Source organism: Stegostoma tigrinum, unplaced genomic scaffold (assembly GCF_030684315.1).
Source record: "Stegostoma tigrinum isolate sSteTig4 unplaced genomic scaffold, sSteTig4.hap1 scaffold_67, whole genome shotgun sequence".
In the NCBI taxonomy this organism is placed as follows: Eukaryota; Metazoa; Chordata; class Chondrichthyes; order Orectolobiformes; family Stegostomatidae; genus Stegostoma; species Stegostoma tigrinum.
The window spans coordinates 816848-827401 of record NW_026728611.1 but is presented as its reverse complement, the minus strand read 5'-3'; the positions used below and the strand labels follow the sequence as shown (position 1 = coordinate 827401).

The 10554-nt window shown below is 48.6% G+C and overlaps 1 long non-coding RNA gene across 2 annotated transcripts; it reads right to left on the bottom strand.

Moving 5' to 3' along the window:
- Positions 1–568: 568 nt before the first annotated feature.
- LOC132209122 (uncharacterized) lies at positions 569–10416 on the bottom strand. 2 transcript variants are annotated; one of them, XR_009445216.1, is made up of 3 exons: positions 10364–10416; positions 5369–5681; positions 569–718 (listed from the first exon to the last, which is right to left on the bottom strand). It is a non-coding gene; the product is annotated as an uncharacterized LOC132209122 (long non-coding RNA). The 2 variants fall into 2 exon arrangements; XR_009445215.1 differs by lacking the exon at positions 569–718 and adding an exon at positions 3118–3459.
- Between the last annotated feature and the right edge of the window lie 138 nt (positions 10417–10554).

The following is a 10554-nucleotide window of genomic DNA, read 5'->3' as shown; positions in this document are numbered from 1 at the left end:
ATGCTTTTGTAACTCCTTATCTTCTCACACATCGGTATGCAGGCACTGTGTTAAGCTTTCTGACTGAATTAAAATCCAAATCAAACTGTTTGAAATAGGGTTAGGTGGGGAAATTTTGTAAAGGTGTGAAACCTCTGAAGCATGTAACTTCTGTAGCTGGCAAAGGGGCCAGGGCACTGATTTGGATCCAGCCAGACACACTGGCAACTAGAAATCAGAATCTGTCCCAGACAACAACTCAAAATCGCCTCCTGCCATTAGCAGCCACTTCACCAGCAATCGTTACTATATCCTGGTCTTTTATGTTGTAGATGTAATAACTGTTTGGTATCCTGTCTTTGTCTGTTGTAGTAATTGTTTCATGTATAATGTCATTGTAAGTTGTGAAATCGTTTTCTGTATCAGGGTAACAAAGTGTGAAGCTGGATGAACACAGTAGGCCAAGCAGCTCCCATTACATCTGTTTTATGTATCATGTCTTTGTAAAGTATAAAAAGCGGGGACTGTCCGCTGCTCGGGGAGAATTACTTGTGAGGCTCTGCACTCTGTGCTGGGTTGAGTACAGTAATTCTCCACAGCTTACTTGCTTGGTAATAAAAGGATTTGTGTTTTTCTAAACAGGTCAGTGTCTTGTTATTGCAGCAAGTCCGTGAGGGTCTCCGAAAACGAACCTGACACCCGCATCTTCCATTGATTGCTTGCTGCCATGTGGCCCCATCTGAAACACAGATATGACTCACAAAGCTTCACGTAGGGTTAGGATTCCTGATCTCCCCCAGCCCTCCCCTCTCCCCATCTTCATATACAACACCCAGAAGGGGCTAAAGTTGGAATGAACAAACAACTGCACAGCAAGATCCCAATGACTAGCGATCCCCACCCACAGCCCTTGTATCTATTCCCTGCCTCCCATACATCCCCACCTCCCACTCCTACAGCCCTCCGATCTCACTCCCATCCACACCTTTCTAAGCTTTTCCTCTCTGTCTCCATCTCCCTTTCCCCCCAACACTGTCTCTGAATTATACCTCTGTGACTGAAATGTTGTCACCCCTGCCATTTAGTAACGCTGGCCTGTCACACTGCAGCATTGACAGTCTAAAATGGTGGGACGGTCTGGAGAGAGTGGTGGGAATGGGGAAGGCCTAAACTGAGGAATGGCAATGGCGAGAGGGAACGGGGAAAGAGATAAAGTAAGAGAGAAAGAAAGAGCTGGAATATGATCAGAGAGAAAGGGAGGAAGACCCCAGTCTGAGGAAGGTGTGTGGAGAAGGAGATGGACAGAGTGAGACAGAGAGACAAATAAAATGTAATAGCGAAGGCTCTGTAAACAACGTTTGGACACTGGGCATCTTGTTGCAATGTAGGCCACACTGCAGGTAATTTGACACACAGCAAGATCCCACAAGCAGCAGTGTGGCTGCAGACAGATTGTGTGTCTCACTGATGCTGGTTAAGGGCTCAATTCTGGCTCCAGGCTGACAAAGAGGGACCAATCCTGCTACTTCAAAATACTTGCTTCTTTCTCTCTTCTCTCTGTGTCTCTCCCCCCTCCACCTCTTTTCATGCCGCTCTCTCTCACTCCCTTCTAAATCTCATCTTTCTGTATTTCTTCCTCTCTCACTTGTTCCTCCCCACTCCCCTCATGCCTGATCCTTTCTCTCTCTCTCTCTCTGTCCCAGATTGAATCTTGTGCATTGCAATCTTTATCATTAAAAAAGTTTTTGACCTTGATATTTAAGAATATTCTGTTTTGGCTAAACCGGGGCACTGTTTCCCAGCATTCTGTGCCAGTAATGCTGCAGGTCATTGATACACAGTGTGATCCTACAGGTCACCCCTTCCTGCTCCAAAATGTGCTGAAATTGCGATTTCCATTCAGGGAAGAGGCTATCAGTTTCTTCGGGACAAAAATCACCCCCTCCATCCCAGGATGTAATTTGGTGGATGGCACTTTCTAGAACAAAGTGATTGGAGCTGGGCAGTGAAGAGATATTGGAGACCCCAGTTCTCTCCCCCACAACATGCCCCCTCCCCCAGACCCTGTCTCCCTTTTCCAGCACAGCCACAAAGACACATCTTGTCCCTTTATCGCTCGCTCCCGCGCACTCACTGTTTTTTGTCTACATCTGTGTTTTTTGTGAAAAATATCACCTTGTATTGCACAATATTTCTAACTCCCCCATTTCAAATAATGATGGGTCATGTTGCTGTGTGTGAGATGTTTCTATTTGTTTGTCAAAAAAAAGAACAATGAGAGGAAGCTGGAGAGGTTTCAGGAGAGGAGACAGAGAGAGAAAGACAGAGATGCCTTCGCAGTTACTCAGGGGAATGAAGTAAAATAGCCAAACAATATTTTGTTTATGTCATTGTCAGTTTTGTTTCATCCTGACCTGCACACATCACACATTACTCTGACGTGAGAATGAGTCTTAGGAGAGAGTTTCACATTTATGGTTTTAATTTCCTCCGTGGGGAGTCCTGTCTGTCAGACACTCACTGGGAGGAGAAGTAACATGTTTTTGTCAAATCCCAAAGCTCCAGTTACTTTAACCCCAGGCTTCAAACTTGTTTTTAAAAGTTACCTGGAGGCTCCTAAAAGAAAACCAGGGTACACCAGAGGAATTCAGATCTTGAAGTAATAAATAAATACACCTCACATGGGCCCCGCGGTGTGCAGCCTGTTGAACAGGCCTCTGGCCAAGACCTGACCCCCTTGCCGCTCCTCACACTGGAGGAAGCTTGTGTACAAGAGGATTTCTTGTCCCATTGTAGTTTCAAAAGAAATGGACAGAGCAAGAGGGGAAAAAATATTGCAACCGGGAAGGAAGGACACTGCTAAAGAAATCGCATAGCAAGAGGCTAGGATTTGATGTCTCTCCTTCACACAAGCCATCCCTCATCAATGCCAGGCTCTGCTCAAATTGGGGAAAACTTTGGGAAATTTCAATCCCTGACCCATGAGGCAAGGTTACAAGGAGGAAATTATCGAGACAGTCACATTGCTGCAGGCCAATGAGGCACAGAAAGATCCCACTGCCAGCAATGTGTCATGAACAAGATGATGTTGGTTAAAGGGTAAATGTTTTCTGTATCCCCAGGCACGACGATGACAGATACTTAGGAATCTCAAATGCCTCTCCCTCCCTCTCTCTTCTCTCGTGCCCTTCTCCCTGTTGCAAGCCTGTCTCTCACTCACAATGTCGACTTCACATTCACACATTATTACCCTGACATCAGAACAATTTTTTTGTGAGGTTTCACATTTACAGTTTTAATTTCCTCCTTGGGGAGCCATGTTTGTGTCAAATTCCAAGGCCCCGATTAATTTAACCCCAAGCTTCAAACCCTGGGGCACAGCCTGCCCAATAAGCCTCAGGATGATGTTCCCGCTTTGGAGAAAGCCCTTGTTCAATGTTTTGTGGGCCCAAAACGCTTCCCCTTTGGATCTACGAATCACTTTGGAGAAAAAAAGAGACAGGAATGGTTGAAAGGCAAAGCAGACACAGTGCAACAAGATCCTGGGATTTCCTCTCTGTCACACGGCCAGTCTCTCGGCAACATCTGAATACAAACACATCGGGTGATGCGTTGAGTTTCCATGCCGGTCCCTTTGTAAAGCTTTGAAATGGTGAGTTACCCGATTAAAACAGTCACAGCCTGTAACAATGGAACTGGGACAATAATACACAACAAGATCCCACATGCAGCAGTGTCCCAGCAGTCAGATAATCTGATTTTATTCCCTTCTGTGATGCTGGCTCAGTTTAATTATTTCCTGTGACCCCAGAATCTGACATTACAGTTAATTCACAATCTCAAATACTCTCCCTGGCTCTCCTGTTTGTCCTACTCTTTCCATTCTTCAAATCTTTCTCTCATTGTCACATTTTATCATGTTGCCCTCCTGCATAACCCACATTAAACCTCAGGGTCAGACAGAGATATGGCTCATGCAGGCCCCTCATGGGATGCAGTGGGAACAGGCATCTGGCCAATGTTGTCCCCCTCTGGAAGCAAAGGGGGCGGCCGTGCGTATCCGCTTTGGCCAAGCTACGTCTGCCTCTCTGTCGGTTACGTGGAACAATCCCTCTCCCGAAGCTACACTGGCCCTAAACCTCACCTCTTCCTCTGTTACATTGATGATTGTATCAGCGCCACCGCATGCTCCCACGAGGTGCACGGACAGTTCATCCACTTCACCAACATCTTCCACCCCAAACTTAAGTTCACCTGCACCATCTCTAATACTTTTCTCTCCTTTCTGGGCCTCTCTGTCTCCATCTCGGGCAGCCACCTAGAAACTGATATCCATTTCAAGCCCACTGACTCCCACAGCTACCTAGAATAACCTCCTCCCCCCCCACCTTCCTGCAAAAATGCCACACCCTATTCCCAATTCCTTCACCTCTACCACAACTGCTCCGGATGAGGCATTCCACTCTCATACATCTCAGATGTCCTTGTCTTTCAAGGACAGCAACTCCCCCCACCACAGTAGTTGAGAATGCCCTCGACCGTATATCTCACATTTCCTGCGCCTCATCGCGTCCCCGCAATAACTACCAAAAGAGAAGCCCCCTCTTCCTCACATACCACCCCACCAACCTCTCGATCCAACGTATCATCCTCCGACACTTCTGCCATCTGCAATCAGAACCCACCACCAAAGACATTTTTCCATCTCCACCCTTATCTGCCTTCCGGAGGGACCACTCTCTCTGTGACTTCCTTGTCTGCTCCACACTCCCCACCACACCCAGCACCTTACCCTGCAACCGCAGGAAGTGCTACACCTGCCCCAACACATCCTCCCTCACCCCCATCCCAGGCCCCAAGAAGACTCTCCACATCACCAGGTGTTCACCTGCACATCTGCCAATGTGGTGTACTGTATCCGCTGTTCCCATTGTGGCCTCCTCTACATTGGGGAAATCAAACGGAGGCTTGGGGACCGCTTTGCAGAACACCATCTCTCAGTTCACAATAAAACAATTGCACCTCCCAGTCGTGAACCATTTCAACTCCCCCTCACATTCCGCAGACAACATGTCCATCCTGGGCCTCCTGCAGTGCCACAAAGATGGCACCCGAAGGGTGCAAGAACAGCAACTCATATTCCGCTTGGGAACCCTGCAGCCCAATGGTATCAATGTGAATTTGACAAGCTTCAAAATTTCCTCTCCCCCACTGCACCCCAAAACCAGCCCAGCTCCTTCCCTCCTCCCTAACCTGTCTTTCAACATATCTCCTCCTCCCACCTCAAGCCCCACCCCATCTCCTACATACTAACCTCATCCCACCCCCTTGACCTGTCTGTCCTCCCTGGAATGACCTATCCCCTCCCTAGCTCTCCAACTACACTCACCTTTACTGGGTCCATCCCCTCTTCTTTGACCAGTCTGTCTCCTCTCCACCGATCTTCTCCTCTATCCATCTTCTGTCTATCTCCCCCGCTTCCCTATTTATTTCAGAACGTCCTCCCCCTCCCCCATTTTTGAAGAAAGGTCTCGGCCCGAAACTTCAGCTTTCCTGCTCCTCTGATGCTGCTTGGCCTGCTGTGTTCATCCAGCTCCACATTATGTTATCTCTTAATCCCTCAGGAAGTTGTTCTTTTTAAAAGCTTTCCTGGCCCCAGACATTTTGGATCTTCACATTGTAGCTTTCCAAACCAGAAATTCCTGGGGATAAAAGAGAAAAGGTTAGTTGAAAGGGCGAACTAAAGCATTTTGCAGCAAAATTACACAACCAGAGGCCAGGCCTATCTGCACTACCCCACCTCCACGGCGCTACAAAACATCATAGCAACATCAAACTACCAAACAAATCATAAGCTGGTAATAAAACAAAGGTTTAAAAATATTAATAAACACACATACACACGCACAATCTCAACCAAACAGGGAGAGCTGCTCACTACACAGTGTAGAGAGATAATGGGAACTGTAGATGCTGGAGAATTCCAAGATAATAAAATGTGAGGCTGGATGAACACAGCAGGCCAAGCAGCATCTCAGGAGCACAAAAGCTGACGTTTCGGGCCTAGACCCTTCATCAGAGAGGGGGATGGGGAGAGGGAACTGGAATAAATAGGGAGAGAGGGGGAGGCGGACCGAAGATGGAGAGTAAAGAAGATAGGTGGAGAGGTAGGGAGGGGACTGACCTATCCCCTCCCTACCTCCCCATCTACACTCTCTCCACCTATCTTCTTTACTCTCCATCTTCGGTCCGCCTCCCCCTCTCTCCCTATTTATTCCAGTTCCCTCTCCCCATCCCCCTCTCTGATGAAGGGTCTAGGCCCGAAACGTCAGCTTTTGTGCTCCTGAGATGCTGCTTGGCCTGCTGTGTTCATCCAGCCTCACATTTTATTATCACTACACAGTGTAAACCTGATACATTTCTCAGTGAATGGTTTGCAGACTCCACCTCTGACACATTGCAATGTCCCTCAGGCTGCTCATTAGGGAGGCCTCTGTGTGATAGAGATGGTAATTCCCAGGACTGGAGTCTTTTGTTGGATTTTCCTGGTCATTGAGATGTTAATTCTAGGGCAGCAAAGCTTTACCATTCCTTGTTCTTCGAAACCTTTTTAAAGCCCTGTTGGTTCTGTCAGTGCAGTTTGAAAATATTTAACACTGGTCTCATAATAGCATCGAAGAGCCTGACTGCAGACGCCCCAAAAGGCAGGAATGGAAATATAGTGGGGATATTTGCTGAGGATCTCTCGGGATTTTCCTGCCATCAGTGTGGCTCCCAGAATCAAACTCTCTTTCTCTCTCTCTTCTGCCCCTGTCTCTCCCTGGCCTGCACCACATGCAGTTATTTCTAACATGGCTTTCAAAATTTTGTTTCTTTTCCGCCTCTTAGAGAGGAAGACGATGAGGAGGTGACCTAACAGAGACGTACAAGATGATCAGAGGATTAGATAGGGTGGACAGTGAGAGCCTTTATCCTCAGATGATGATGGCTAGCACGAGGAGACATAGCTTTAAATTGAGTGGTGATGGATGTAGGACAGAGGATGGAGGTAGGTTCTTTACTCAGAGAGTAATAAGGGCATGGAATGCCCTGCCTGCGACAGTAGTAGACTCACCAACTTTAAAGGCGTTTAATTGGTCGTTGGAAAAACATACGGACGATAACGGAATAGTGTTACAAAGTGTGGAGCTGGATGAACACAGCAGGCCAAGTAGCATCTTAGGAGCACAAAAGCTGGGTTTTTGACGTGCTTCTATTGTAAAGCAGTGAGACTGTGTTGGGATCTTGCTGTGCAGTTGTTTGTTCATCCCAATTTTAACCCCTTCTGGATGTTGTGTATGGTGATGGGGAGAGGGGAGGGCTGGGGGAGAGCAGGAATCCTAACCCTATGTGATGCTTTATGAGTCATTTCTGTGTATCAGATGGGGCCACGAGGCAGCAAGCAATAAATGGAAGGTACAGGCACCACTCGAATGAAGTGTATCGGTGAGCTGAAGGCAATAGGAGAGGGGAGGGAAGGGGTGAGCTGGATACTCCTGTCCATCCATCAAACTGTTTTCTCTCCTGCATTTCATCTTGGAATATCTGGGAGAAACTCTGCTGGGACTTATTATCATTTTAATGGAGAGGTGGGTGGGTAGGGTGGGGATGCCAGGATGTGGGAAAGCAAGAGTAGGATCCCATGACCTCGCCCCACTGCCCCATATCCCAATCCCACCTCTTGGCCCCTCTTGGCCTGTCTGTGAGGTTTGGGGGTGAATGGAGGGAATTGTTCCCATTGACTGGGACCTTATTCTGATCTCTGGTAGGGGTGGCGGGGGGTCACTCAGTGCAGGGTCTGGGACAGGGGAGAGGCTCAGCATTTGAAAGGGGCAGAAACTGCAGGTTCTAATGAACCACCCCCACTCCCTCTACATCAGTGTTCAGGATGAGTTAAGCTCCTCCATCAACGCGTGGCCATTTTCACATTTGGCTGTTTGTGGGACATTGCACAGCAGGGAGTGTGTTGGTGGGGGTGGGGTGAAGACGGGAGTGTTGGAGGGAAAAGGAATACAGCTGAAACAGAGAATATGGGAACTGCAGATGCTGGAGAATCCGAGATAACAAAGTGTAGGGTGGATGAACACAGCAGGCCAAGCAGCATCTTAGGAGCATAAAACATTGATGTTCCAGGCCTAGACCCTTCATCAGAAAAGGGAGTAGGCTCGAAACAGCAGCTTTTATGCTCCTAAGATGCTGCTTGGCCTGCTGTCTTCATCCAGGCCCACACTTTGTTATCACAGCTGAAACAGATAGAAAAGGTGGGCATGTTTAGGAGGGCTAGGTACAGGATCGAGGGAGGTGGTGGTGAGGAGTTAACTCCCATGTTCAGTCCGAGCCCAGCTCCAAGTTGAAATGGGAGAGCTTAGTATTTGCTGGTGGGGGAGGCCCTTTTTTCACACTATGCAGCCTGTGGGATCTTGCTGTGTGGGAACAGCCTGCAGCCGTTTGCTGTACAGTAGCGAGGCTACACTTTCCAAATTCAGATGAGACGGGGCGGTGGGGGAAAGGGTTTCTGAAAGTGGGTGGTAATGATACTGAAACTTTCAGGCTTCTTCAGTCTGCGGGGGGCGGTGCAGGGGCACTGCAGGGGACAGCAGGTGGGATCCTGCTGTACAGAATGTCCTTCATTCCTATGTCTGCTCCTCCTTTTGTGGGGGTGCTGTGGTGGTGGTGGGGTGGGCTCCCGCAGGTTGTTAAGGGAATCCATCAGAGATCCGGCATACCGTAGTCTGTGGGATCTTGCTGTGTATCCCTTTGGGCTCCATGTCTCCCTCAGGCTGTCTGCAGGGACATGTGGCGAATGTGAAGCAGGAGAGAGCATTACTATCAAATAGAGAGGGAATAGAGAGAGAGTGAGGCATTGAGCAATTATCGAGCAAGAGAAAGCTCAACAGAGACAGAGACAGTGATAGGGACAGAGAGAGAAAGCACAGGGCAGAAGGGAAAGAGAGAAAGAGAAACAGAGAGGTGACTGTACCAGTGGAAGGCTCATTTTTAATATTTCACGTAGAAACAGCACTAATCTGGGACAGAATAGACACGGGGCCTGAGCCCGGTGAATGGGTGTAGAGTCGGGGGGAGGGGGCATTGGTTTTGTTTTACAACACGCCCCCACCCCATAATGTCAGAGAACCAGCTGGAGGGGGCAGGTTAAACACGGAGGGAATGAGAGACACAGGCCCTGTGGGTTCACTCCTCCCACTGAGTTATAGCCCAGGCTGTCAGAAAACCAACCCTGGGGGCAGTCAGAAAGCATTTGCCCCTTGAATCCAGTTGAAATCTGTTCCCATTCTCTGGATTTAAAATGGGGATAAAGTGCTGAGAAACTGGGGAGATTTTGGAAGACAGTCAGTGATGGGTCCTTGTTTTGATCCTCTTTATTTTCGTTTTAAAAGCTATTGGCTTTGATGTGATCAATTTCCCCCTCTCTCTCTCCCTGGGGGATTTCAGAGAGACTGAAGCTTGGGCACAGACAGAGGAAGACAAACAGAGTCTGGGAGTGGGGATGGGGGTGTGAATCCCAGCCTCTGGAGTAAACATTTCTCCCGCCCCCCAACCAGAAACACTGGGACAGGCCTGAGACAGGTTGAGACACCTTCCTGTTCGCCGTTCTCTCAGTTTAACATCAGGGGCTCTGCTGGGGGACTGGGAAGCTGTCAGGTTGTGAAGTCCAACCTTCTGTGGGATCTTGCTGTGCTTTTGATGCTTTTATTTATTTGCTCAATTTTCATTTCTCTGTCTTTCCACACCTGCCCCCGAGGAGATTTGATTTTGGAGCTGAAACCTGGGATGATGTGGGGCTGCTGCACAGTCTGGTCCCACAGATCCCACTGTCTCCCTCTCTCTCTCTGCCTCCATATTCCCAGTTGCCTGTCCTTCCCACAGCTTTCTCTAAATCTCTGTCTCCCCACAGAATTCACAGCTCAGCATTCACCATCATCCCACCCCTCAGATCCCTCCCCCAACTCTCTCACCCCTTCCCCCAGTTTTTGCAGGAACTGTTTTAACGTTCAGCTTCTCCCGTTTCCGACTTTTCTTCTTCACCTCCCTCCACACCTTTCTCTCTGCCCAATGGGATCTTACTGTTTCTGCCTGATGCTCTTTCTATCTGTGACCATCCCCCTCCCCTCTCTCCATCACTCGCTGCCCGCGGTATCTATTCGCTCTCCTCTCCTTCGATTTCTCTCTGTACCTGTCCTTTCTTGTTCTCTCCCTGGGATTTCTCCTTCTCTGTCAGCCCTTCTCTTTCTACTTTTTTTTTTGAGTGCGAGCAGCAGCGGAGGCAAGACGGACCCGGAAGACTGCAACTAAGGTAAAGCAGTTTATTTTTAAAATTACTTACCAATAGCGGGCAGCGGTGTTTTTTTCCTCTTTCAGAGAAGGAGCGGGAGCACCAGAGGAAGTGACGAGGACCAGAGGGGCAGCCGGGAAGGAAAGCAGTGACCAGATATATCAGCAAGGCGGAGCTGGATGAACTACGGATCATTCGGGAGGCAGAGGGGGTAATTGAGAGGCGTTATCGGGAGTTGGTCA